The sequence below is a fragment of the Oncorhynchus nerka genome, linkage group LG7 (assembly GCF_034236695.1).
Source record: "Oncorhynchus nerka isolate Pitt River linkage group LG7, Oner_Uvic_2.0, whole genome shotgun sequence".
Lineage (NCBI taxonomy): Eukaryota > Metazoa > Chordata > Actinopteri > Salmoniformes > Salmonidae > Oncorhynchus > Oncorhynchus nerka.
The window spans coordinates 46,333,784-46,357,313 of NC_088402.1; the positions used below are offsets into that span (position 1 = coordinate 46,333,784).

At 43.6% G+C, this 23,530-nt stretch overlaps 1 long non-coding RNA gene across 2 annotated transcripts in view; it reads left to right on the plus strand.

The window, feature by feature from the left end:
* Window positions 1–23,530, plus strand: part of LOC115131801 (uncharacterized) — a 62,319-nt gene that overhangs the window by 20,215 nt on the left and 18,574 nt on the right. The window contains exon 3 of one of the 2 annotated variants that reach the window (XR_003864005.2): window positions 8,885–9,015. The exons of the other annotated variant lie outside the window; for it this stretch is intronic. This is a non-coding gene — a long non-coding RNA (uncharacterized LOC115131801). The remainder of the gene's footprint in view (window positions 1–8,884; window positions 9,016–23,530) is intronic. 2 annotated transcript variants of the gene reach the window in all.

Genomic DNA, 23,530 nt, shown 5'->3' on the forward strand with positions numbered 1-23,530 from the left:
AAACTTGAGACAACAGCATGCTGTATTAAGCCATGAAACGTGTTGATTGACCAGCGAGGGGCCAAGCCCTCGTCACACCTCCAATTGATTTATTTATCAAAACACAGGCCTTTTGCGCCACCGCCAGCTACTGCGTCCATAATTGTGGTTGTGAAAATAGAAAAAAATATTTGACACATCCCCAAACCTACAGCTCTACCTCCAGTATTAAGATTTACCATTGCATTAGGTTTGTTAAAATAGAGCCGTAAGTACACTCCATGGCCAAGAGTATGTGGACTCGCATTCAAATTTGTGGATTCTGCTATTTCAGCCACACCCATTGCTAACAGGTGTACAAAATAGAGCACACAGCCATGAGAGTGCCAAACATTGGCAGTAGAATGGTGTGTACTGAAGAGCTCAGTGACTTTCAGCGTGCCATCGACATAGGATGCCACCTTTCCAACAAGTCAGTTCATCAAATTTCTGCCCTGCTAGAACTGCCCAGTCAACTGTAAGTGCTGTTATTGGGAAGTAGAAACGTTGGTTCGGCCGCGAAGTGGTAAACCACACAGAACGGGAGCGTCGAGTACTGAAGCACGTAGTGCTTAAAAATCACCTGTCCTCGGCTGCAACACTCACTACCAAGTTCCAAACTGCCTCTGGAAACAACGTCAGCACAATAATTGTTCGTAGGGAGCTTCATGAAATGGGTTTTCATGGCCAAACTGCCGCACACAAGCCTAAGATCACTATGTGCAGTGCCATTTTGGTGGAGGAGGAACAATGGTCTGGGGCCGTTTTTCATGGTTCGAGCTAGGCCCCTTAGTTCCAGTGAAGGGAAATCTTAACGCTACAGCATACAATGACATTCTAGACGATTCTGTGCTTTCAGCTTTGTGGCAATAGTTTGGGTAAGACCCTGCACAGAGCCCTGACCTTAACCCCATCGGGATGAATTGGAACGCCGACTGCGAGCCAGGCCTAATCGCCCAACAGTGCCCGACCTCACTAATGCTCTTGGGGCTGAATGTAAAGCAAGTCCCCGCAGAAATGTTCCAACATCTAGTGGAAAGCCTTCCCAGAAGGAGTGGAGGCTGTTATAGCAGCACAGGGGGTTCAACTATCAGGTATGAAGATAAGACCCAGATGCAGACCATGTTGAATAAACAATAGTTTAATGTTACAACAGGGACAGGGAACACACAGGTCAAGGCAGGCAGAGGTCAGAAATCCAGAGGTGGGGCAACAGTATCAGGTGGCAAGCAGGCTCAGTGTCAGGGTAAGGTAGAGGTCGGTAAATCCAGAGGTGGGGCAACAGTATCAGGTGGCAAGCAGGCTCAGTGTCAGGGTAAGGTAGAGGTCGGTAAATCCAGAGGTGGGGCAACAGTATCAGGTGGCAAGCAGGCTCAGTGTCAGGGTAAGGTAGAGGTCGGTAAATCCAGAGGGGGGCAAAGGTACAGGTCGGCAGGCGGGCTCAGTGTCAGGGTAAGGTAGAGGTCGGTAAATCCAGAGGAGGTAAAGGTACAGGTCGGCAGGCGGGCTCAGTGTCAGGGTAAGGTAGAGGTCGGTAAATCCAGAGGGGGGCAAAGGTACAGGTCGGCAGGCGGGCGGGCTCAGAGTCAGGGTAAGGTAGAGGTCGGTAAATCCAGAGGGGGCAAAGGTACAGGTCGGCAGGCGGGCTCAGTGTCAGGGTAAGGTAGAGGTCGGTAAATCCAGAGGGGGGCAAAGGTACAGGTCGGCAGGCGGGCTCAGTGTCAGGGTAAGGTAGAGGTCGGTAAATCCAGAGGGGGGGCAAAGGTACAGGTCGGCAGGCGGGCTCAGTGTCAGGGTAAGGTAGAGGTCGGTAAATCCAGAGGGGGGCAAAGGTACATGTCGGCAGGCGGGCGGGCTCAGAGTCAGGACAGACAAGGGTCAAAACCAGGAGGGAGATTTGTATGCTGAAGCTTTTCTAATTCAAATGTGTCTCAAGTGCTGAGGAACCTTGAGTGAGATGGAGAGCAGGTACAATACCACTCAGTAGCCAGGTGTTTGTTTTCGCCACTTCTTTCACACCAAAGAAGTCTCATCTAGTCTAGACTCCTAAATGTCCCTCGAAACTTTGATCTCGCCACTGAGCGATGAGGCGATGAAGAAACCCCAAGTAATCCTGTTTTCACTTTTGTGATGTGTGAAGACATTGGCTGAAAAATTAAAATATTTGTCACGATAGAAAGAAAATCCCAGTCTGAAAAGAAAATTGTTAATGAATAGGATACAGTGCAATCATGAAGTTTTGCCAATTTCAGGCTTCAAACATAAAGATATAAAACTGCATTTTTTGTGAAGAATCAACAACAAGTTTCAAACTTTTTTATTTCAACTTTTTAAAAATCAAAAACTGAAAAATTGGGCGTGCAAAATTATTCAGCCCCCTTAAGTTAATACTTTGTAGCGCCACCTTTTGCTGCGATTACAGCTGTAAGTCGCTTGGGGTATGTCTCTATCAGTTTTGCACATCGAGAGACTGAAATATTTTCCCATTCCTCCTTGCAAAACAGCTCGAGCTCAGTGAGGTTGGATGGAGAGCATTTGTGAACAGCAGTTTTCAGTTCTTTCCACAGATTCTCGATTGGATTCAGGTCTGGACTTTGACTTGGCCATTCTAACACCGGGATATGTTTATTTTTGAACCATTCCATTGTAGATTTTGCTTTATGTTTTGGATCATTGTCTTGTTGGAAGACAAATCTCCGTCCCAGTCTCAGGTCTTTTGCAGACTCCATCAGGTTTTCTTACAGAATGGTCCTGTATTTGGCTCCATCCATCTTCCCATCAATTTTAACCATCTTCCCTGTCCCTGCTGAAGAAAAGCAGGCCCAAACCATGATGCTGCCACCACCATGTTTGACAGTGTGGATGGTGTGTTCAGGGTGATGAGCTGTGTTGCTTTTACGCCAAACATAACGTTTTGCATTGTCGCCAAAAAGTTCCATTTTGGTTTAATCTGACCAGAGCACCTTCTTCCACATGTTTGGTGTGTCTCCCAGGTGGCTTGTGACAAACTTTAAACAACACTTTTTATGGATATCTTTAAGAAATGGCTTTCTTCTTGCCACTCTTCCATAAAGGCCAGATTTGTGCAATATACGACTGATTGTTGTCCTATGGACAGAGTCTCCCACCTCAGCTGTAGATCTCTGCAGTTCATCCAGAGTGATCATGGGCCTCTTGGCTGCATCTCTGATCAGTCTTCTCCTTGTATGAGCTGAAAGTTTAGAGGGACGGCCAGGTCTTGGTAGATTTGCAGTGGTCTGATACTCCTTCCATTTCAATATTATCGCTTGCACAGTGCTCATTGGGATGTTTAAAGCTTGGGAAATATTTTTGTATCCAAATCCGGCTTTAAACTTCTTCACAACAGTATCTCGGACCTGCCTGGTGTGTTCCTTGTTCTTCATGATGCTCTCTGCGCTTTTAACGGACCTCTGAGACTATCACAGTGCAGGTGCATTTATACGGAGACTTGATTACACACAGGTGGATTGTATTTATCATCATTAGTCATTTAGGTCAACATTGGATCATTCAGAGATGCTCACTGAACTTCTGGAGAGAGTTTGCTGCACTGAAAGTAAAGGGGCTGAATAATTTTGCACGCCCAATTTTTCAGTTTTTGATTTGTTAAAAAAGTTTGAAATATCCAATAAATGTCGTTCCACTTCATGATTGTGTCCCACTTGTTGTTGATTCTTCACAAAAAAAGACAGTTTTATATCTTTATGTTTGAAGCCTGAAATGTGGCAAAAGGTCGCAAAGTTCAAGGGGGCCGAATACTTTCGCAAGGCACTGTATGTATAGTGTATGATACTTATGATTTACTATATATGATTCTTTTTTTTAAAGACAGATGTGCTTTAGGCTGTGGGGTGACAGGATGAGGGTCAGAGTTCACTTGGCCCTCAGCTGCAGCATGTCTGCCTCTATCAGACAGCCAGATGTCAATGACTGGGGTTAGGTGCCACGCAGTCATACCCTGCTCCCCCTCCAGACCATGGCTTCACCCCAGATGGCACCATATTCCCTTTATAGTGCACTACTCATACAGCTCTGGTCAAGAGTAGTGCAATATGTAGGGAATAGAGTGCCTTTTGGGATGTTGCCTGTCTCTTAATTGCTAGAATGCCACTTGGTGCTTGGTCAGTTTGCAAAGTAATGCTTTCATGATGGTAGAACTATAACAACAAGAAAGAGGAGAAACAATAAGGAAGAGAAGAGAAGGAGATGCATGTCCAATTCCCTCTCGTATCTCTCAGTCCTGGGATCTCAAGTCTGAGTCACTGCTTTAACAGAATATCAATAACAATGTAGGAAGGTTGAGTTAGTCTCCAGTATCTCTCTACTCTCCTCTCTCTAATCTCCTTGGCCCTCTTTCTTCACTGTCATTGACTTCTAGAGTCTAACCACTCATGTTGTGCTGTAGAGATGACTGGTTTCTACCTAGTGTACAGTTAGCCAGTGCACTAGTACTAACAGGCAATCCCCTGTCCAACCCACCACCTCCCACTTCGTCCCCCTCCTCCTTTTCGCTCTCTCACCTTCTCCTTCCTTCACTCTCTCTCACTTGGCTTCATATTGATCTGAATTCATTTGTTTCTTATTGATCCGACACTACCCTCTGGCGCATTAAACAAGCACACACACACCCACTCACATAGGACATACGTGAACTTCATATATGCATACATGTTGTGAAGACAGGTCTCAATTGGAATTCTATTGAAAGGCAATACCACTTTCCGTGCATAAACAGGCACTCTGCGCTATTCCAGTAAATATGTGTGTATCTCTCTCTCTCTCTGTCACACATGAATGCAGGTAGGGATGCACACACACAGAACCTCATTTTCTGCAGTCACACTCACAGGTTTTAGAGGTTGAAGACATTGAGGCTTAGAGAGGTCTCTCCTCAACAATCAGACAAGCTAATGACACAGAATGGAGCCTAGATTCCATATTGATCCAACACTTAAGAGCTGAATTGAAAACAGTCAGGCCTTGCAGGTAACACTATTTTTCAGTGTTGTTGTTTTTGAAGGGTCTTTTTAATGGGGCTTTACGTTGTTTAGTGTTGCATTGTCATTGGTGTTGTTTTTTTCAACATTGGCACCACACACATACCATTTATTCATAGAAGGATGTCTAGTATGCATGGAAATGTATGAAGAACACAAGTGAAAACTCACTGTGCATCCAGACAGATATAAACACAACATGCAACTATTTCAAAGATTTTACTGAGTTACAGTTCATCCAGTATAAGGGAATCAATATTCACATGACTGGGAATACAGTTAGTCACAGATACCTTTACAAAAAAGGTAGGAGCGTGGATCAGAAAACCAGTCAGTGTCTGGTGTGACCACCATTTGCCTCATGTAGTGCGAGTTGATCAGGCTGTTGATTGTGGCCTGTGGAATGTTGTCCCACTCCTCTTCAACCGCTGTTCGAAGTTGCTGGATATTGGCGGCAACTGGAACTTGCTGTCGTACACGTCAATCCAGAGCATCCCTAACAGGCTCAATCAAATCAAAATTTTTTTATTTGTCACGTGCCGAATGCAACAGGTGTAGGTGTAGGTAGACCTTACAGTGAAGTGCTTACTTACAAGCCCTCAACCAACAATGCCGTTTTTAATGAAAAGTAAGAGATAAGAATAACAAATAATTAAAGAGCAGCAGTATAAAACAATAGCGGGGCTATATACAAGGGTCCCGTTACAGAGTCATTGTCAATGTGCGGGGGCACCGGAGTCGAGGTAATTGAGGTAATATGTACATGTAGGTAGAGTTATTAATGTGACTATGCATAGATAATAACAGAGGGTAGCAGCAGCGTTCCAGGGAGGGGGGGGAGCAATGCAAATAGTCTGGGTAGCCATTTGATTAGCCGTTTAGGAGTCTTATGGCTTGGGGGTAGAAGCTATTTAGGAGCCTCTTGGACCTAGACTTGGCACTGCGGCTCGCTTGCCGTGCGGTAGCAGAGAGAACAGTCTATGACTAGGGTGGCTGAAGTCTTCAACCATTTTTAGGGCCTTCCTCTGACACCGCCTGGTATAGAGGTCCTGGATGGCAGGAGGCTTGACCCCGGTGTTGTACTGGGCCGTACGCGCTATCCTCTGTTGTTCCTTGCGGTCTAGTAATATCATCAACCATGTAGTGTAGTTAACTAGTGATTATGATTGATTGTTATTTATAAGCTAAGTTTAATGCTAGCTAGCAACTTACCTTGGCTTACTGCATTCGCGTAACAGGCAGTCTCCTTGTGGAGTGCAACGAGAGAGAGGCAGGTCGTTATTGTGTTGGACTAGTTGACTGTAAGGTTGCAAGATTGGGTCCCCCGAGCTGACAAGGTGAAAATCTGTCGTTCTGGCCCTGAACGAGGCAGTTAACCCACCGTTCCTAGGCCGTTATTGAAAATAAGAATGTGTTCTTAACTGACTTGCCTAGGTATAAAAAAATATATATAATAAAAAATAAAATAAATAAATCTGTGCCCAAAAATACAGATTTCCGATTGTTATGAAAACTTGATTAATCGGTCGACCTCTAGCTTGGACCATGTTAGTTTGTTGGTGATTTGGACACCAAGGAACTTGAAGCTCTCAACCTGCTCCACTACAGCCCTGTCATTGAGAATGGGGGCGTGCTCGGTCCTCCTTTTCCTGTTGTCCACAATCATCTCCTTTGTCTGGATCACGTTGAGGTATAGGTTTTGGTCCTGGCACCACACGGTCAGGTCTCTGACCTCCTCCCTATAGGCTGTCTCGTCGTTGTGTCATCAGCAAACTTGATGATGGTGTTGGAGTCGTGCCTGGCCATGCAGTCATGAGTGAACAAGGAGTACAGGAGGGGGCTGAGCACGCACCCCTGAGGGGTCCCCGTGTTGAGGATCAGCATGGCGGATGTGTTGTTACCTACCTTTACCACCTGGGGGCTGCCCATCAGGATGTCCAGGATCCAGTTGCAGAGAGAGGTGTTTAGTCCCCGGGTCCTTAGCTTAGTGATGAGCGTTGAGGGCACTATGGTGTTGAACACTGAGCTGTAGTCAATGAATAGCATTCTCACATAGGTGTTCCTTTTGTCCAGGTGGGAAGGGCTGTGGAGTGCAATTGAGATTGCATCACCTGTGGATCTGTTGGTGCGGTATACAAATTGGTGTGGGTCTAGGGTTCCTGGGATGATGGTGTTGATGTGAGCCATGACCAACCTTTCAAAGCATTTCATGGATACAGACGGGTCGGTAGTCATTTAGGTAGGTTACCTTAGTGTTCTTGGCCACAGAAACTATTGTGGTCTGCTTGAAACATGTTGGTATTACAGACTCAGACAGCGAGAGGTTGAAAATGTCATTGAAGACACTTGCTAGATGGTCAGCGCATGCTCAGAGTACACGTCCTAGCAATCCGTCTGGCCCTGCGACCTTGTGAATGTTGACCTGTTTGATGGTCTTACTCACATTGGCTGCAGAGAGCGTGATCACACGGTCGTCCGGAACAGCTGATGCTTTAATGCATGTTTCAGTGTTACTTGCCTCGAAGCGGGCATAGCAATGGGTGACATTTCTGGTGAATATCCAGACCATGGACGAAGTCGGACATTTTCAGCTTCCAGGAATTGTACACAGATCCTTGCAACATGGGACCATGCATTATCGTGCTGAAACATGAGGTGATGGCGGCGGATGAATGGTACGACAATTGGCCTCAGGAATCTTCAGGAGGCAGCTTGTGGTAGAGAAATTAACATTCAATTATCTGGCAACAGCTCTGGTGGACATTCCTGTAGTCGCCAGCATGCGAATTGCACACTTCCTCAAAACATGAGACATCTGTGGAATTTTGTTGTGTGACAAAACTTCACAGTTTAGAGTGGTCTTTTATTGTCCCCAGCACAAGGTGCACCTCTGTAATTATCATGCTGCTCACTAACAAGGATGTAAACACATTTTTGCAATTTTTTAAAATTTGTTTTGAGAAATAAGGTTTTTGTGCATCTGGAAAATTTCTGGGATCTTTTATTTCAGCTCATGAAACGTGTTTACATGTTGCGCTTATATTTTTGTTCAGTGTACATTTTAAGAAGCATCAATATTTTAAGCTCAACTTCCTTGTTGCTGATTCAGAGCCAGAATGATGTGTCTCTGATAATGACCCCCTGACAGGTGGTCTGACCTCCCCGGGCGTCCCCCCTTGCAATCTCTGGTTGATGGCATCAAGTTGCCATGACACCAGACTGTTTAGCCTGGCCTTTGGCCTCCTTTAAGGGCATGCTGTGCTCAATCAGAAATCTCCAGCCATGGTTTTAATTCAAAGGGATGGGGGGGGGACTTCCTCTGGGGATGTTAGATAAGATGCACTGCAGGCAACACTTGCTCTATCTCATACTAAGTGCATGCATACACTTAGATACACCCAGTGTGTGTGTGTAACACACACAAACTCACGCACAACTCCATCTATGTGAGTGTTATTGAGTTGAGATATCATAATTATTGCATTTGTTTGGCTCACTACTATTTAATTTATGATGTTGAATGGTGTTGTTCATCATTATTAATTTATTATTCATCACGGTTGTCTTTAAACATATATTCATGGCTTTGTATATCATGTTCTATTCAATCTTTGTCAATAGCACAAAGCATTGTAATAATTTCACTCTTCCACTTTCCCTTTCATTATCTTCACAGATAATAGTGTGGATACACTCTGTTTCCCGACTTAAGGCTATGAGTTACTGTGTTTTTGGTTCAATTACTCTGCTCTTGTTTTTTCTACCATTATTTCAGTCATTTTGGCTTTTTCCATGATTTATTCACAAATGTTTATCTTAAATTATGCAATGCTCTATGTTTCCATCAGAAATAGCACTGGACAAGGTCAGCCTATGCTTTGTTGTTTCGGGAATGCTGTGGTCTACTCTTGTCTTGAGTCTGTGGGAACTCCCCACTAAGGAGGAACTATGGGAAGAATTTCAGTTCAGCCTCAGTGAGGTAAATCCGCCTCAAATCTCTCTGTCTCTCTTTCTCCCTCTCTCGCTCTCGCTCTCACCCTCTTTTTCTCTTTCCCTTTCTCTCTCCCAAATACTGCTTATTTCTGTATCTCTCCTCTATCTCTCTCTCTCGCTCTCTCTCTCTCAGACACACACACACACACACACACACACACACACACACACACACACAGAAACATGCACATATACATATACACTGGGGGGGAAAAACTCATTCTGATTGTCTGAGCCTGGCCCAGTGGGGTGGAAGCTGCCAGTTGAGGACTTAGACACTCTAATGTACTTGTCCTCTTGCTCAGTTGTGCACCAGGGCCTCCCACTCCTCTTTATATTCTGGTTGGAGCCAGTTTGCGCTGTTCTGTGAAGGGAGTAATACAGAGCGTTGTACCAGATCTTCAGTTTCTTGGACATTTCTCTCATGGAATAGCCTTCATTTCTCAGAACAAGAATAGACTGACAAGTTTCAGAAGCAACTTTGTTTCTGGCCATTTTGATCCTATAATCGAACCCACAAATGCTGATGCTCCAGATACTCAACTAGTCTAAAGAAGGCCAGTTTTATTGCTTCTTTAATCACAACAACAGTTTTCAGCTGTGCTAACATAGTTGCAAAAGTTTTTTTTAATGATCAATTAGTCTTTTAAAATTATGAACTTGGACTAGCTAACACAACGTGCCATTGGAACACAGGAGTGATGGTTGTTGATAATGGGCCTCTGTACGTCTATGTAGATATTCCATTAAAAATCTGCCGTTTCCAGCTACAATAGTCATTTACAACATTAACAATATCTACCCTGTATTTCTGATCAATTTAATGTTATTTTATTGGACAAAACATTTGCTTTTCTTTCAAAAACAAGGACATTTCTAAGTGACCCCAAACTTTTGAACGGTAGTGTGTGTGTGTGTGTGTATATATATATATATATATATATATATATATATATATATATACACACACAGTACCAGTCAAAGGTTTGGACACGCCTACTCATTCAAGAGTTTGGTTGGCTGAGAATTTCTCTCAGCGAATCATCAGTCATTTGTGTAAGATGTGGCAAATAGGAGTGGCAATATCGTCTGCTATTATCCTCAGTAAATTTCTATCCAGATTGCCAGACTCTGGTGGCTTGTTATTGTTGATAGACAACAACAACAAAAAATTCACCTCTTCCACACGGACTTTACAGAATTCAGAAGTACAATTCTTGTTTTTCATAATTTGGTTCGATATACTTGGATGTGTAGTGTCAGTGTTTGTTGCTGGCATGTCATATACATTACCAGTCAAAAGTTTGGACACACCTACTCATTCAAGGGTTTTTCTTTATTTTTACTATTTTCTAAATTGTAGAATAATAGTGAAGATATCAAAACTATTAAATAACACATATGGAATCATGTAGTAACCATAAAAGTGTTAAACAAATCAAAATATATTTTAGATTTTAGATTCTTCAAAGTAGCCACCCGTTGCCTTGATGACAGTTTTGCACACTCTTGGCATTCTCTCAACCAGCTTCATGAGGTGGTCACCTGGAATGCATTTCAATTAACCGATGTGCCTTGTTAAAATTTAATTTATGGAATTTCTTTCCTTTTTAATGTGTTTGAGCCTATCAGTTGTGTTGTGACAAGGTAGGGGTGGTATAAATAAGATAGCCCTATTTGATAAAAGCTCAAATAAGCAAATAGAAACGACAGTCCATCATTACTTTAAGACATGAAAGTCAATCAATCCGGAAAATGTCAAGAACTTTGAAAGTTTCTTCAAGTGCAGTCGCAAGAACCATAAAGCGCTATGATGTAGCTGGCTCTGATGAGGACTACCACAGGACAGGAAGACCCAGTATTATTCTACAATGTAGAAAATAGTAAAAATAAAGGAAAACCCCAGAATGAGTAGGTGTGTCCAAACCTTTGACTGCTACTGTATATACAGTGGTTTCGGAAAGTATTCAGACCCCTTGACTTTTTCCACATTTTGTTACGTTACAGCTTTATTCTAAAGTTGATTAAATCTTTTTTTCCCCTTATCAATCTACACACAATACCCCATAATGACAAAGCGAAAAACAGGTTTTTGCAAATGTATAAAAAGTTATAAACAGAAATACCTTATTTACATACGTTTTCAACACTTTTGCTATGAGACTCGAAATTGAGCTCAGGTGCATTCTGTTTCCATTTATCATCCTTGAGATGTTTCAACAACTTGATTGGAGTCCATCTGTGGTAAATTCAATTGATTGGACATGATTTGGAAAGGCACACACCTGTCTATTTAAGATCCCACAGTTGACAGTGCATGTCAGAGCAAAACCAAGCCATGAGGTTGAATTAATTGTCCGTAGGGCTCCGAGAAAGGATTGTGTCGAGGCACAGATCTGAGGAAGGATACCAAAACATTTCTGCAGCATTGATGGTCCCCAAGAACACAGTGGCCTCCATCATTCTTAAATGGAAGAAGTTTGGAACCACCAAGACTCTTCCTAGAGCTGGCCACCCGGCCAAACTGAGCAATCGGGGGAAAAGGGCCTTGGTCAGGGACATGACCAAGAACCCAATTGTCTCTCTGTCAGAGCTCCATAGTTCCTCTGTGGAAATGGGAGAACCTTCCAGAAGGAACAACCATCTATGCAGCACTCCACTAATCAGGCCTTTATGGCCTTTGTGGTAGAGTGGCCAAACTGAAGCCACTCCTCAGTGAAAGGCACATGACAGCCCACTTGGAGTTTGCCAAAAGGCACCTAAAGACTCTCTGACCATGAGAAACAAGATTCTCTTTTGGCCTGAATGCCAAATCAAATCAAATGTTATTATTCACATGCACCAACTACAACAGGTGTAGACCTTGCACCAACAGTGCAGTTTAAAAAAATATGGTGAAGAATAAGAGATAAAAGTAACAAGTAATTAAATAGCAGCAGTAAAAAATAACAATATATACAGGGGGTTGCCGGTACAGAGTCAATGTGCGGGGGCACCGGTTAGTTGAGTTAGTATGTACATGTATGTAGAGTTATTAAAGTGACTATGCATAGATGACAACAGAGAGTGGCAGTGGTGTGGAGAGGGGAGGGGGGGGGCAATGTGAATAGTCTGGGTAGCCATTTGACTAGATGTTCAGGAGTCTTATGGCTTGGGGGTAGAAGCTGTTTTGAAGCCTCTTGGACCTTGATTTGGCGCTCCAGTACCGCTTGCCATGCGGTAGCAGAGAGAACAGTCTATGACTAGGGTGGCTGGACAATTTTTAGGACCTTCCTCTGACATCGCCTGGTATAGAGGTCCTGGATGGCAGGAAGCTTGGCCCCAGTGATGTACTGGGCCGTTCGCACTACCCTCTGTTGTGCCTTGTGGCTGAGCAGTTGCCATACCAGGCAGTGATGCAACCCGTCAGGATGCTCTCGATGGTGCAGCTGTAGAACCTTTTGCCAAATCATTTCATTCTCCTGAGGGGGAATAGGTTTTGTCGTGCCCGCTTCACGACTGTCTTGGTGTGCTTGGACCATGTTAGTTTGTTGTTAATGTGAACACCAAGGAACTTGAAGCTCTCAACCTGCTCCACTGCAGCCCCGTCGATGAGAATGGATCATCTGTGGATCTGTTTGGGCGGTATGCAAATTGGAGTGGGTCTAGGGTTTCTGGGATGATGGTGTTGATGTGAGCCATGACCAGCCTTTCAAAGCACTTCATGGCTACAGACGTGAGTGCTACGGGTCGGTGGTCATTTAGGCAGTTTACCTCAGTGTTCTTGGGCACAGGGACTATGGTGGTCTGCTTGAAACATGTTGGTATTACAGACTCGGACAGGGAGAGGTTGAAAATGTAATTGAAAACACTTGCTAGTTGGTCAGCGCATGCTCACAGTACATGTCCTGGTAATCCATCTGGCCCCGCGGCCTTGTGAATATTGACTTGTCTAAAGGTCTTACTCACATCGGCTGCGGAGAGCGTGATCACACTGTCTTCCGGTACACCTGGTGCTCTCATGCATGTTCCACTGTTATTTGCCTCGACGCAAGCATAGAAGTAGTTTAGCTCGTCTGGTAGTGCTTCCCTTTGTAGTTTGTCATGGTTTGCAAGCCCTGCCACATCCGATGAGCGTCCGAGTCGGTGTAGTACGACTCGATCTTAGTCCCGTATTGACGCTTTGCTGGTTTGATGGTTCGTCGGAGGGCATAGGAGGATTTCTTATAAGCTTCCAGGTCCCGCTCCTTGAAAGCAGAAGCTCTAGCCTTTAGCTCAGTGCAGATGCTGCCTGTAATCCATGGCTTGATCTGGGCCTTCCTGCTTAAATGTTTGCTTGTAAGCAGGAATCAGGAGGATAGAATTATGGTCAGATTTGCTAAATGTAGGGTGAGGGAAAGCTTTGTATGCATCTTTGTGTGTGGAGTATAGGTGGTCCAGAGTTATTTTCCCTTTGGTTGCACATTTAACAGGCTGATAAAAATTTGGTAAAACTGATTTAAGTTTCCCTGCAATGAATTCCCCGGCTACTAGGAGCGCCACCTCTGGGTGAGCGTTTTCTTGTTTTCTTATGGCGGAATACAGCTTATTCAATTCTATCTTAGTGCCAGCCTCTGACTGTGGTGGTATGTAAACAGCTACAAAGAATACAGATGAAAACTCTCTCGGTAGGTAGTGTGGTCTACAGCTTATCATGAGAAACTCTACCTCAGGCGAGCAATAGCTTGAGACTTTCTTAGATATTGTGCACCAGCTATTGTTTACAAAAATACATGTACCGCCGCCCCATGTCTTACCAGACGCCGCTGTTCTTTCCTGCCGGTACATCGTATAACCAGCCAGCTGTAGGTTGATGTTGTCGTCGTTCAGTCACGACTCCGTGAAGCCTAAGATGTTACAGTTTTTAATGTCTCGTTGGTAGTTTATTCTTAAGCTTAACTTGTCGATTTTATTGTCCAAAGATTGCACATTTGCTACATAATTGAGAGAAGTTTATTCGATCACTTTTAACTTATCAGCAGGCAGCCCGCTCTCCGACCTCTCTTTCTCCGCCTCCTCTTCACGCAGATCACGGGGCTCGGAGCCTGTTCCTGAGGGAGCCGTATATCCTCAGAGTCGTGAAAGAAGAAAAAGGATTCTGCTAATCACAGTCCTGATGTCTAGAAGTTTTTTTCGGTCCTAAGAGACGCTAGCGTCAACATTATGTACAAAATGAGTAAAACAAATAAGTTACAAACAACGCAGATAAACGAACAAAAAAAAACAATGTTTTGGGGGTGCGTAAAACGTCTGCCTTCTGCTCCGGCGCCATTTTATTTCAAGCGTCACTTCAGGAGGAAAGCTGGCACCATCACTATGGTGAAGCATGGTGGTGGCAGCATCATTCTGTGGGGATGTTTTTCAGCGACAGGGACTGAGAGACTAGTCGGGATCAAGGGAAAGATGATCGGAGCAAAGTACAGAGAGATTATTTGTTACTTTTAGTTTCTATTTTTTACTTATCTATTTTTACCTATTTTTATATATTTAAAGCATTATTGGTTAAGGGCTTGTAAGTAAGCATTTCACTGTAAGGTTGTATATGGAGCATGTGACAAATACAATTTGACTTGATTTGATTTAGATGAAAACCTGCTCCAGAACGCTCAGGACCTCAGATCTTCCAAACAGGACAACGACCCTAAGCACACAGCCAAGACAACGTTGGAGTGGCTTCGGGACAAGTCTCTGAATGTCCTTGAGTGGCCCATCCAGAGCCTGTACTTGAACCTGATCGAACATCTCTGGAGAGACTTGAAAATAGATGTACAGTGACGCTCCCCATCCAACCTGATGGAGCTTGAGAGGATCTGCAGAGAAGAATTGGAGAAACTCCCCAAATACAGGTGTGCCAAGCTTGTAGCATCATACCTAAGAAGACTTGAGGCTGTAATTTGTGCCAAAGGTGTGTGTAGATTAATGATTAAAAAACTAAATGTAATCAATTTTAGAACTATATATATATATATATATATATATATATACTGAGTGTACAAAACATTAGAAAGACCTGGTCTTTCCATGACATAGAATGGTGAATCCAGATGAAAGCTTTGATCCCTTATGATCCCGTACACTCTACATAGATCTTTCTATTGTGTTATTGACTGTACGTTTGTTTATGTGTAACTCTGTGTTGTTTTTGTTTCACTGCTTTGCTTTAACTTGGCCAGGTCGCAGTTGTAAATGAGAACTTGTTCTCAACTGGTCTACATGGTTAAATAAAGGTGAAATTAAAAATATATATATAGATGTCACATTTTAAATCCACTTCAATCAGTGTAGATGAAGGGGAAGAGGTAGGTTAAATACGGATTTTTAAGCCTTGAGATAATTGAGACATGGATTGTGTATGTGTGCCTTTTAGAGGATGAATGGGCAAGAAACAACTTTTAAGTGCCTTTGAACGAGGTATGGTAGGTGCCAGGCACACCGGTTTGAGTGTGTCAAGAACTGCAACGCTGCTGTTTTTTAAATGATCTACAGTTTCCCATGTGTATCAAGAATGGTCCACCATCCAAAGGACATCCAGCCAACGGCAGGCCAGTGGTTGAAAACAGGTAATTGGTGAAAGAGGACAAAGGAGGCTGACACGAATTGTGCGGAACAACAGACAGACTACAGTTAGTCAGCTGACAATCCAGTACAACATTGGTGCCCAAAGACCCATAAAAGAATGCACAACTCGTCGTACCTTGACACGAATGGGGTATGGCAGCCGACGACCTTAAAGAGTTGCACTTCTTTCAGCAAAAAAACAAAAAACTGTGGTTGCAGTGGGCTAAAGAAAGAAAACACTGGACACTGGAGAACTGGAAAAACATTTTCTGGGCTGATGAATCCCTGTTCCTGCTGTTTCACTCTGATGGGACTAGGGTATGGAGAAAACCACGTGAATACATGTAACCGTCCATGCCGATGGGTATCAACATTGCAGGCTGGTGGTGGTGTGATGGTGTTGGGTGTGTTTTCATTGCACACATTGGGTCCCTTGATAAAAGTGGAGCAACGTTTGAATGCCAACAGGATAGCTGACCATCATTGCCAATCTGGTGCATCCCTTCATGGCAGCAGTGTATCATTTACATTACATTACATTTAAGTCATTTAGCAGACGCTCTTATCCAGAGCGACTTACAAATTGGTGCGTTCACCTTAAGACATCCAGTGGAACAGCCACTTTACAATAGTGCATCTAAATCTTTTAAGGGGGTGAGAAGGATTACTTTATCCTATCCTAGGTATTCCTGAAAGAGGTGGGGTTTCAGGTGTCTCCGGAAGGTGGTGATTGACTCCGCTGTCCTGGCGTCGTGAGGGAGTTTGTTCCACCATTGGGGGGCCAGAGCAGCGAACAGTTTTGACTGGGCTGCGCGGGAACTGTACTTCCTCAGTGGTAGGGAGGCGAGCAGGCCAGAGGTGGATGAACGCAGTGCCCTTGTTTGGGTGTAGGGCCTGATCAGAGCCTGGAGGTACTGAGGTGCCGTTCCCCTCACAGCTCCGTAGGCAAGCACCATGGTCTTGTAGCGGATGCGAGCTTCAACTGGAAGCCAGTGGAGAGAGCGGAGGAGCGGGGTGACGTGAGAGAACTTGGGAAGGTTGAACACCAGACGGGCTGCGGCGTTCTGGATGAGTTGTAGGGGTTTAATGGCACAGGCAGGGAGCCCAGCCAACAGCGAGTTGCAGTAATCCAGACGGGAGATGACAAGTGCCTGGATTAGGACCTGCGCTGCTTCCTGTGTGAGGCAGGGTCGTACTCTGCGGATGTTGTAGAGCATGAACCTACAAGAACGGGCCACCGCCTTGATGTTAGTTGAGAACGACAAGAACGACAGGGTGTTGTCCAGGATCACGCCAAGGTTCTTAGCGCTCTGGGAGGAGGACACAATGGAGTTGTCAACCGTGATGGCGAGATCATGGAATGGGCAGTCCTTCCCCGGGAGGAAGAGCAGCTCCGTCTTACGTATCCATCTGTGAATTGATTTTTTTTGCAGGATAATGCCACAAGGCTACGATTTTCCAGGAATGGTTCCACAAACATGACAATGAATACAGCTTACTTCAGTGGTCTGCCCAGTCACCAGATCTCAATCCAACTGAGCATCTGTGGGATGAGATGGAACTAGCTATTCGGAGTAGAGATCCACTACCAACCAACTTGACACAACTGTGGAATCATTGGCGTTAATAATGAGCCAGTATCCCTGTGGAACGCTTTCGACACCTTGTAGAGTCCATGCCGATGAATTGAGGCTGTTCTGAGGGCAAAAGGGGGTGCAACTCAATATTAGGAAGGTGTTCCTAATGTTTTGTGCACTCAGAGTAGTGCATATGTGAATGTTCTAGCAACTTCAAATCTCATTCCACTCACGAACACTTCAACCAGTAGCAATTTCATATAGATGGTGGACAGTATGAAATACAGTAGAGAATATCTACTTTACATAAAACATGAAATAATGGGCTATATCAACTTTTTCCATGGGCTTCATTAGAAAGGGGTACAAATACATTGACTTGCATAGGCTACACAAACACAAACGTTGCATACACACGCACGTGCACGCACTCTCAGGATTGGCACACTACCCATAGCAACTGACAACAGTGCCCTAGCAACCATTGGGCATCTTGCCAAGCAATTGAGGTTGCCAGGCAATCTCAGTGTTCCCATGGTAACATTTTATTTGCTGCATTTGTAAATAAGGTATGGGGAGAGATAAAAGGGGGTTTGGGAAGGATAGCTACTACAGCATCTCATATCATCTTGAGAAAGCTAATAATTTATGGTCTGGGAGTAGCAGATACTTACCCTGGCATTAAATTAAGTTGTTATCTGGCTGAAGAGGGAATGTTTGTCTGTGGGGTGGTCTGAGCCTTGCTCTCCCATACAGGAAACCAGACCCAAGGTCTGAATGTGACTCCGGAGAGGAGTATAACACACTCCCCAACGTCTAACAGTCACATAACCACACTCTCATAAAAATTATGAAAATAAAAGGGAAAAGAATTACCACATATCCACACAGTACACACAGTTTATACTCCTACCTGCCTCAGCTCTGGTGATGTAATGTCTGTCACGTCGACTTGCCGTCCAACTTAATCCGGTTTTCCAGTTAGGGGAGGAGACAATGACAATGATAATAGTGGAAGATCGAGCCACACACAGTAGCTTAGCTGTCTGTCACTCATATCACAGAGGAGACCGTCTTAAGACGTTTCACTTTTGAAGTGTGTCAAAGGTGTATCTGTCACCTGAGCTTATTATTTTTAGCTTTGTATCCAGAGAAAATAATATCAGTAATTGGCAAAGATGTCTGTGAAGACGGTGACAGACAGGCACATTTGATACCAATGCAGCTGTCATATCGATCTAGTGTCTCTCTCCAGTCAGTCTAGTCAGAAGCATATCAATGTAAAAGCTTTTGTTTTTGCGTTCTTTCCCTGGTTACGTTAAAGTTTATTCTCTTCATTCCTAAAAGCTGCATCTAATTTAAGACTTTGTCAATCTATCAACTTTTGACTACAGAAACAGATGTTAAGCTTATTCTTTCAACAAACAAGCTTTTGTTACTTTTGTTTCTCCCTTTTTCCCTTATATCCTTAATGGATAAAACATTTTTTAGTCAGCAATGGGCTAATGTCCTTCTATCTTCAGTGAATATCCAGTGGGACACCTTGTGTCCCAAATGGCACCCTATTCCCTGCATAGTGCACTACAATGGGCCCTGGTCAAAAGTTGTGCCCTATATACAGTAGGAAATGAGGTGCAATTTGGGACGTAGACACGGCCAGTTATAGAGATGGACTGGGAGGGAGCCACCCACTGTAAAACAGCTGGAAAGTGTGACCATCCATCAGTCAACTGTGCAGTACCAAATTTGTCTTCCATCGACGGATGTGCTTCCCTCTCTCACCTTAACAGGACCAACTCTGGAGTTTGGTGTAAAGTCACAGGTTTCCAGATAGCTTGATAGGTGCATGTATTGTCACTTCCTGAATATACTGAGGAATTTCTAATTCATTTTTTATAAATATTCTGTATCACTTTTTTTCTTGACAGTGGATCTCTATGCTCCGAACCTCCGACCCTCTCAGTGATTTTTGGGTCAATCAAGTGGTTTGAATGGTAACCTACAATAGCTTTACCCGACCCCAAACCAACTGGGGTTCATAGACTCTGCCATCCAACATGAGGGCTTTCCATCAGGCTTATGTTGGCACACAAACACACACAAGCAGACGGGCAGAGAGCTGGCATTGGCACAGCCATGCCGCATACACGCGTGATTCGACTGCGAATTAGACAGTGAGAGAGATTGAAAGGGGAGGAGTGGAATCAAGGGGGATGAAAAAGGGAGACCTGTATGAAAAGAGAGATTGTCCCTAAAAAAGAAAGAGTTGAATTGATTTCTCAGACAGAAATGGACTAACAAGAGGCACTTAAGCCGGCCAATGAAAGTGAATGAAGGGTAGACATGAGGGTGGGGTAGAGCGAAGGAGAACGAAAGCGAAAGTGGCAAATGGGGTTTGCAGTTGGATGCCATTCAACATGAGTTTAAAAAAAAAAAATGTTTACGATCTGTCATGTCTCCACTGCTCACACTTGAAATTCGCACTAAATCTATTGAGGGAAATAATAGTTGGTCTTTCCCACCTGATATACATAACCAGTCAAAAGTTTGGACACACCTACTCATTCAAGGGTTTTTCTTTATTTTTATTGTTTTCTACATTGTAGAATAATAGTGAAGACATCAAAACTATGAAATAACACATGGATTTGTGTAGTAACCACAAAACAAAATGGAAAAGTGTTAAACAAATAAAAAATATATTTGAGATTTGAGATTCTTCAAAATAGCCACTGAAATAGCCACAAAATAGCCAGTTGATGACAACTTTGCACACTCTTGTAAGGCACAGATCTGGGAAAGGGTACCAAAACAATTCTGCAGCATTGAAGGTCTCCAAGAACAAAGTGGCCTCCAGGAGACCAAGAACCCGGTGGTCACTCTGACAGAGCTCTAGAGTTCCTCTGTGGAGTTAGGAGAACTTTCCAGAAGGACAACCATCTCTGCAGCACTCCACCAATCAGGCCTTTATGGTGGAGTGGCCAGATGGAAGCTGCTCCTCAGCAAAAGGCACATGCAAAAAGGCTCAGCAAAAGTCAGCTAAAGGACTCTCATACCATGAGAAACAAGATTCTCTGGTCTGATGAAACCAAGATTGAACTCTGTGGCCTGAATGCCAAGCGTCACGTCTGGAGGAAACCTGGCACCATCCCTACTGTAAAAGCATTGTGGTGGCAGCATTATGCTCTGGGGATGTTTTTCAGCGGCAGGGACTGGGAGACTAGTCGGGATCAAGGGAAAGATGATCGGAGCAAAGTACAGAGAGATCCTTGATGAAAACCTGCTCCAGAGTGCTCAGGACCTCAGACTGCGGGCGAAGGTTCAACACCTTCCAACAGGACAACGACCCTAAGCACAACGCAGGAGTGGCCTCTGAATGTCCTTGAGTGGCCCAGTCAGAGCCTGGACTTAAACCTGATCGAACAGCTCTTGAGAGACCTGAAAATACATGTACAGTGACGCTCCCCATCCAACCTGGCAGAGCTTGAGAGGATCTGCAGAGAAGAATGGGAGAACATTTTCAAAATATAAGTGTGCCAAGCTTATAGCGTCATAACCAAGAAGACGGTTCTGCCCAGTTCTGCCCACAAATTTTCGATGGGATTGAGGTCAGGGCTTTGTGATGGCCACTCCAATGCCTTGACTTTGCTGTCCTTAAGCCATTTTGCCACAACTTTGGAAGTATGCTTGGGGTCATTGTCTATTTGGAAGACCCATTTGCGACCAAGCTTTAAATTCCAGACTGATGTCTTGAGATGTTGCTTCAATATATCCACATAATTTTCCACCTCATGTTGCCATCTATTTTGTGAAGTGCACCAGTCCCTCCTGCAGGAAAGCACCCCCACAACATGATGCTGCCACCTGCTTGCTTCACAGTTGGGATGGTGTTCTTTGGCTTGCAAGCCTCCCCCTTTTTCCTCCAAACATAACGATGGTCATTATGACCAAACAGTTCTATTTTTGTTTCATCAGACCAGAGGACATTTCTCCAAAAAGTACGATCTTTGTCCCCATGTGCAGTTGCAAACTAGTCGGGCTTTTTTAATGGCGGTTTTGGAGCAGTGGCTTCTTCCTTGCTGATCGATATTGGACTTGTTTTACTGTGGATATAGATACTTTTGTATCTGTTTCCTCCAAATCAAATCAAATCAAATTTATTTATATAGCCCTTCGTACATCAGCTGATATCTCAAAGTGCTGTACAGAAACCCAGCCTAAAACCCCAAACAGCAAGCAATGCAGGTGTAGAAGCACGGTGGCTAGGAAAAACTCCATAGAAAGGCCAAAACCTAGGAAGAAACCTAGAGAGGAACCAGGCTATGTGGGGTGGCCAGTCCTCTTCTGGCTGTGCCGGGTGGAGATTATAACAGAACATGGCCAAGATGTTCAAATGTTCATAAATGACCAGCATGGTCGAATAATAATAAGGCAGAACAGTTGAAACTGGAGCAGCAGCACAGTCAGGTGGACTGGGGACAGCAAGGAGTCATCATGTCAGGTAGTCCTGGGGCACGGTCCTAGGACTCAGGTCCTCCGAGAGAGAGAAAGAAACCAGCAGCATACCACTGCTGATTTGCCTCTGAAGCTAAGCAGGGTTGGTCCTGCTCGGTACCTGGATGGGAGATCAGGTGCTGCTGGAAGTGGTGTTGGAGGGCCAGTAGGAGGCAGTCTCCAGCATCTTCACAAGGTCCATTCCTGTTGTTCTGGGATTGATTTACACTTTTCGCACCAAAGTATGCTCATCTCTAAGAGACAGAACGCGTCTCCTTCCTGAGCGGTATGATGGCTGCGTGGTCCTATGGTGTTTATACTTGTGTACTATTGTTTGTACGGATGAACGTGGTACCTTCAGGCATTTGGGATTTGCTCCCAAGGATGAACCAGACTTGTGGAGGTCTACATTTTTTTTCTGAGGTCTTGGCTGATTTATTTTGATTTTCCCATGATGTCAAGCAAAGAGGCACTGAGTTTGAAGGTAGGCCTTGAAATACATCCACAGGTACACCTCCAATTGACTCAAATTATGTCAATTAGCTATCATTTTCTGGAATTTTCCAAGCTGTTTAAAGGCACTGTCAACTTAGTGTATGTAAACTTCTGACCCACTGTAATTGTGACCCAGTGAATTATAAGTGGAATAATCTGTCTGTATACAATTGTTGGAAAAATTACTTGTGTCATGCACAAAGTAGATATCCTAACCGACTTTCCAAAACTATAATTTGTTAACAAGAAATTTGTGGAGTGGTTGAAAAACAAGTTTTAACGACTCTAACCTAAGTCTATGTAAACTTCCGACTTCAACTGTGTATATATATATTATATCACATTTGCAAAAAGTTCTAAACTTGTTTTTTCTTTGTCATGTAGAAACATCTCAAGGATGCTCAATGGAAACAGGATACACCTGAGCTTATTTTCGATTCGCATAGCAAGTGGTCTGAATAGCTATTTAAATAAGGTTTTCTGTTGTTTTTTTTATACATTTGTGCACAAATTTCTAAAAACCTGTTTTCGCTTTGTCATTATGGGGTTTTGTCTGTAGATTGCTAAGGAATTGTTGTTTTTATTCAATCCATTTTAGAATAAGGTTGTAACCAGGGTTGGGCAGGTTACTTTCTGAATAACAGTAACAGTTACTAGTTACCTATCCAAAATTGTAGTCAGTAACGTATCTTTTTGGATTACTTTTGGTACTCAGTAACATAATCTGATTACATTCAGTTACTTTAGATTACTTTCCCCTTAAGAGGCATTAGAAGAAGACAAAAATGTGTTTCATCAATAGAATGACATTTATTGCAGGATAAATCAATGTTAAATATTACTTCATGGGTTGGTTGTGTATGCTTCTTCTAAACCCATCGCTTTCTACTACATGTATTAATGATTAAATTATATATTTACATTAATATATATCATTTATAAGTCCAAAAATTAATGTAGCAACGACAGATTGACCCTTTAAGTCTATCAAAAGGATGCGAGTTTGAGCATGTGTCCATTAGGCCTATGAATTTTTTTTTTTTTAGCAGCATGAATTAGATTGAGCAATAAAATACCCACTTTTATTTCATAGGCTGGGATCCACACTATGCAGCTTTTGCAAGAGCGCATTTTTCACTGACTGTCCACTGGTTTCAAAAACAATGATTGATAGGCAGCTTAAACTTCTTGAATTCAACTATTATTGGTTTTAAATACACATTTGGATTGCTCAACAGCCATCCACAACAACCACAATCCATTAGGCCCGAATAGCTAAATGAAAGAGGAGCAGTGTGATTCACATCATCGCCGTAGACTACACCCATGGTCTCATCTTTACCTCCAAGCGTTTATTCA